This window comes from Bubalus kerabau, chromosome 18, assembly GCF_029407905.1.
Source record: "Bubalus kerabau isolate K-KA32 ecotype Philippines breed swamp buffalo chromosome 18, PCC_UOA_SB_1v2, whole genome shotgun sequence".
Lineage (NCBI taxonomy): Eukaryota > Metazoa > Chordata > Mammalia > Artiodactyla > Bovidae > Bubalus > Bubalus kerabau.
The window spans coordinates 61,019,155-61,025,281 of record NC_073641.1 but is presented as its reverse complement, the minus strand read 5'-3'; the positions used below and the strand labels follow the sequence as shown (position 1 = coordinate 61,025,281).

Here is a 6,127-nt window from a genome sequence, read left to right as displayed (position 1 = left end):
CGCACAGAGTCGGACACGACTGAAGCGACTTAGCAGCACAGCAGCAGCAGCATGTGGGATCTTCCTGAGAAGGGATCGAACCCATGTCCCCTGAACTGGCAGGCAAATTCTTAACTGTTTGGACCATCAGGGAAGTCCCTTGCTATTTCCCATAACCCCACTCACAACATTTGCATAAAATACACTATGCATATGGACTTATTAGTATTTCTTTTATTAGCAAGAAAGATTCACCATTAGCAGGAGACAGGACCATGAAAGCCTACACACAACAGCTACAGGCAAGACAGAGTACGCTGGGACCGCTTCCATCCTGAGCACTCTTGTCATTGTTTCCTGAAATGTCCTGACCCTGAGGTTTGTCATTTCTTCCTACTCTTGCTTTTGACCTGACATCAGTGGACTCCTAACCAGTCACGTCTCCAGGTTGATGATTAATCTTTCATTCTTGTATGTGCATGCTCAGTTGCTCAGTCGTGTCCAACTCTTTGTGATCCCATGGACTGCAGCCCACCAGGCTCCTCTGTCCATGGAATTTTCCAGGCAAGAATACTGGAGTAGGTTGCCGTTTCCTACTCCAGGGGATTTTACCGACCTAGAAATTGAACTCAAGTCTCCTGCATTGGCAGGAGGATTCTTTACCACTGAGCCACCAGGGAAGCCCTTCATTCTCATAGGAGAATTATTGTTTTTCCCCTTTTCTCAATTGCTTGTCTGATTATATCCTCAGGATTCAGGATTTTGGGAAAACTTAGAAAATTTCTAAGAAGTGTTGGAAAGGAATTCCAACATGAAACCCCACTTCTTCATTAGCCATACAGAAGCTATGGCCACAGTGGATCACTGTTTCTCTCTGACACTCGTATCACTTAGCTGATAGCTGAGGAAGCAATGTAAACCCTCCTGCTACATAAAAACTCGTGGATTTTTATTTTTGAGAGTCTACCTTGCAGCATCTGTCCATGTAGTGTTTCTGCAATGCATGGCCTGTCTACTCTGTGTCAGGCACAGCTTGGAAGACGGGAAGATGAGAAGGCATCTTTGGCCGGTGTTGTGCCCTGGAGAGGGAGGCGGTGCAGGCAGCCAGGTTCCCCATCAACTGGGAGTCCTTGGTCATAGAGACGTCATAGAGACGTGATCCTGCCTGGAGCTGTTGAAGGTCTCACAAAGGAAGTAATGGTTTGGTGGACTCTACAAGGGAAGGGACAAGCGTTCCAGATGGAAAATGAAGAAAAAGAAACTCCACGTATGAAGGCCAGCCTGTGCAAACACAAAGACACGTGAAGAACAGGGTGTGCAGGACTGTGACACAGAAAGCCCCCTGGCAGCACTCCACATTGGGACTTTCCCTCCATCCTTCAGTGAGTGGGAAGACTTTTTAACTTATTATTATTGGAGTATAGCTGATTTACTGGGGGCTTCCCGGGCCTCCCTGGTGACTCAGGTGGTAAAGAACCCACCTGCAATGCAGGAGATGTGAGTTTGATCCCTGGGTCAGGAAGATACCCTGGAGGAGGAATTGGCAACCCACTCCAGTTTTCTTGCCTGGAGAATCTCATGGACAGAGGAGCCTTGTGGACTGTAGTCCATGGGGTCACAAAGAGTCAGACACAACTAAGCAACTAACACACACACATACAGCTGCTTTAAAATGTTGCATTAGTTTCTGCTGTACAACAAAGTGAATCAGCTATACATATAGATATATCCCTTCTTTTTTGGATTTCCTTTCCATTTAGGTCAACACAGGGCACCAAGTAGAGTTGCCTGTGCTATACAGTAGGTTCTCATTAGTTATCTACTTTATACATAGCATCAATAGTGTATGGGCTTTACCCAGTCGGGGTGGCTCAGCGGTAAAGAATCTGCCTGCAGTGCAGAGGACACAGGAGTCTCATGTTCAATCCCTGGATGGGGAAGAGCCCCTGGAGGAGGAAATGGCAACCCACTCCAGTATTCTTGCCTAGAGAATCCCATGGACAGAGGAGCTCCATGGGCTACAGTCCACGGGGTCGCAAAGAGTCAGACCCCACTGAGTGAGTGAGCACTCCCTCATCAATAATGTATATGTGTCAGTCCCAGTCTCTCAGTTCATCCCACCCCCTTTCCCCTTTCTCCCCTTCATGTCCATAGTTTTGTCTCTATATCTTTGTCTCTATTTCTGTCTTGCAAATAGGTTCATCTATACCTACCTTATGGGGAAGGCTTTTTTATCAGCATTATTGAAGTATCATTGACAAATACAAAGTGTATATATTTTAGGTATGCAACATGATATACATTGTGAAATAATTGCCACAATCAAGTACCCATCACCTCACATAGTTACCTTTGGGTGTGTGTGTGTGTGTGTGTGTGTGTGAGTGTATGTGGTGGGTATATGTATGGTGTGTGTATTGTGTGGTGAGTGTGTGTGTGGTGAGTGTGTGTGGTGAGTCTGGGTGAGTGTGTGTGTGGTGAGCATGTGTGTGTGTTTATGTGTGGTGAGAACACTTAAGATCTACTTTCTTAGCCAACTGCAAGAAGACCCTGGAGTATTATTAACTAGAGTCACTGTGCTGCGCTTTGGGTCTCCAGGACTTTTCTTATAACTGGAAGTTCTCAACTTTTGACCAACTTCTCCTCAGTTCCCCCCACGTCCAGCCCCTGCCAACCACATTTATTCCCTCTATTTCTATGAGTTTGAAGTCTTTGAAGCATTTCATCAGATGAGCAACATGATCAGGGCTGTGGGTTAGAACAAGTCACTAGGGAAAGTCCCATCCACATGTGACCACATGGATCCTTTTGAACAAATCAAGAGGCCCAGAGCCCACTGACCAAAGGCACTCTCTCCAGCTAGTTTTGCCTGCTGGATTTATATTTATGTGAGAGTGGATGTTTTTTCTTTCATCAAATGATCCAAGTCAACATCTGAGCTTTTGTCTAAAAAACAAGGGGATGGCAGTGTTCAAAGGCACCACACAGAAGCCTCTTCCATTTCAGTTCCTGAGCTGATGAGTGGAAACTGTCAGTTCCCACTGTAAATTCCTTCTATAAAGATGCAGCTATAGGGACTTCCCTGGTGGTTAAGACTCCGTGCTTCCAATGCAGCAGGTGTGAGTTCGATCTCTGGTTGGGGAGCTAAAATCCTGCATGCCAAGTGGTACAGCCAAAAAGTAAAAATTAAAAAAAAAAAAAAGACCCATCAGCGGCACCCTAATCCAGGCCAAGAGAAACTTCCATAAAAACGTGGGGGCATGCTATCTGCAAACTAAGTCTGAAATGGTGTGGGGAAAGCAAATGTGGCAGAATGTTAAGGGCCAGTGAATTTGAGTGAAGGACATACAAAAGTTCTTTGTACTCTTTCTGCAACTCTTCCCTACACTTGAAAGTGTTAAAATGATGTCTTAAAATCCCTTCCTGCCCAGAGTCTGCAATGGTCCCTTTGATGATGACAATAGCTACCTCTCAGGAAATCCTCTTGCCCTGTGCACATCTCATTACAACGTCTCATTTAATTTTTGACCACAACACAGTGGCGTAGTTACTATTGTCCCCACTTTACCAGTGAGAAAAATAGATACTTAGAAGAATTAAATGATAGGTTAGATCAGATGACCACTCAGTAATAGTCACACATGCACACCTATCTCCACAAGCAAAGGATACTTTCCACATCCCATATTTGTTGGGCTTGGGCCATGGGACTTAATTTGGAAAAAAGGATGTTAGTGGATAAGGCATGTGTAGAAAGTTAAAATGTGGTTACACAGATGGGCTTATCCTTTCATGCTTCTGCCATCACTATAAGAAAAACATGTCTTGGGTAAGTGATGCTGGTCCAAGGAGGATGAGAAACATGTGACAGAGTCCTGGACTTAAGTCACAGCTGAAAGGCAAGCACATGCGAGCCTAGACTAGGTCAGCCAATACCAAGCATACCCAGGGAAGTATGATATTAAATGTTACTGTGTTCTAGGGTCATTTGTTACGTAGCACTCTGTTGGCAATAGGTAACTGATACAACTAACATGTCTCCAGAGATAGTGACGGGCTTTAAAGCTGGGCATTAAGAGGATATGATTTCTCCTGATTAAAACCAAAAACAGGAGGAACGTTTTAGACAAAAAGTGTTTAAATCCCAAAGGCATAAAATATATCACTGAAAAATCAGGTGACAAAGAGATGATGCTGAAAAGGTCAACCAGGGTCTACTCATGTGCTTAAATGTCTGGATAAGCCAAGAAATGCTGCAATAGCAACTAAAGTCTTAAACCTCCATGGATTATCTTAGTCAAGGTTCATTCCTCATTCACACAAAGTCTGAAGCAGGCCAGGCAGCCTCCTCCATCCAGAAACTACTCTGTGTAGCACACTACATTTAGCTTGCTAGGATTGCTGTGAAGAAGTATCATAAGGGACTTCCCTGGAGGTCCAGTGGTTAAGACTCTGCACTTCTGCTGCAGGGGCACAGGTTCAATCCCTGGTCAGGGAACTAAGATCCCACATGTTGTGCAGTGAGATAAAAAAAAAAAAGTGTCATGAAAATTCACAGAGATGTGTTGACATACTCACATGGAGATGTGTTGTCTCAGAGTTCTGGAGGCTAGAAGTCTGAATCGAGGTGTGGCAGGACCATACTCACTTCTCAGCCTGTAGGGAAGAATCCTTCCTTGCCCCTTTCAGATTCTGGTACCCTCACATATTCCTTGGTTTTTGACAGCGTAATCCCATCCCCTGCCTCCAACTTTTTTTTTTTTTTAGCCACGATACACAGCATCTGAGATCTTAGTTCCCTGCAGTGGAAGCACAGAGTCTTACCCACTGGGCAGCCAGGGAAGTCCCCCAACCTTCACTTCCACATGGCCTTCTTTCCTCTGGGTGTGACTGTGCCTAAATGCCCCTCTTCCTATAAGGACACCAATCATACTGGATTAGGGCTTGTTCCAGTGACCTCATAGTAACTTGATTCCAACTGCAGAGACTCTCGTCCAGATAAGACCATTGTCAAAGGTGCTCAGGGTTAGGCCTTCAACACAGCCCTTAAGAGAAACAGTGCAACTCATATGTGCTTTGTGTGCTCAATCGCTCAGTTGCATGGAATTTTTCAGGCAAGAATATTGAAGTGGGTTGCCATTTTCCTCCTCCAGGGAAGCTTCCCAACCCAGGGATCGAACCCATGCCTCTTGCATCCCCTGCATTGGCAGCTGGGTTCTTTATCATTAGAGCCACCTGGGAAGCTCCATACAACCCACAACAAGCACACAGCTGTGAAGTCATCCCAGTAGGACAGGAGAACACTGAAGGATCCGATGGGATGTGTTTAAGGGTCAGGTCTGGAAGTGGCTTCTAGCCCTTTCGTCCATCTCCCACTGATCAAATCCTGACTGCATGGTCTCTCGCTTAACCGCAAGGGAAGCTGGGAAATGTGGGGAGGCACGTGGTTATTTGATGAGTATCCATAGTGTCTTCTGTGATCTCCCAGTTCAGCAGTCCAGGCTTCATTTTTCAGGCAGTGGGAAGACACGAAGCATGGGGAGAGAGACAGAGACGGGGGTAACATAAGCAGACAGAGGAGAGGAAAGCAGTATGCGGGAGACTAGAAGATCCGCTGAGATGCTATAGCAACCATCCAGATTGTAGATGGTGATGATCTGCAGCAGGGCTGTCTTGGCAGAAAGGGACAGGAGGAAAGATGTTTGAGGAAATTGTCAGAGGTAGAATCTTGCACCCAGACAGAAGGGAAGGAGAAGGAATCATTTTCCTGACTTAACAATCCCTTCACATCAGGACATAGAAAGGTTTGAGCCAAAGGAATACAGTCTGTTTTAGAGAAGATCTTCTGAATATTTTCAGTACAGTTCAGTTGCAAAGTCATGTCCAACCCTTTCTGACCCAGCATCTGAGGCTTCCCTGTCCTTCATCATCTCCCAGAGTTTGCTCAAACTCATGTTCACTGAGTCAGTGATGGCATCCAGCTAGTTTATCGTCTGTCATCCCATTCTCCTGCCATCTTCAATCTTTCCAAGCATCAAGCAAAATCTCCAAAACCAGTTCATTTTGCTCAAATTGCCAATATTGTGGATACCACCAGAGCTAATGAGCCCTTTTCCTATCATGAAGCCTGGAAAGGAGTTGGAGAGGC

The 6,127-nt window shown here is 45.4% G+C and overlaps 1 non-coding gene across 1 annotated transcript; it reads left to right on the top strand.

Moving 5' to 3' along the window:
- Window positions 1-4,405: 4,405 nt before the first annotated feature.
- TRNAR-UCU (transfer RNA arginine (anticodon UCU)) lies at window positions 4,406-4,477 on the top strand. The gene has a single exon. It is a non-coding gene; the product is annotated as a tRNA-Arg (tRNA).
- Window positions 4,478-6,127: the final 1,650 nt, after the last annotated feature.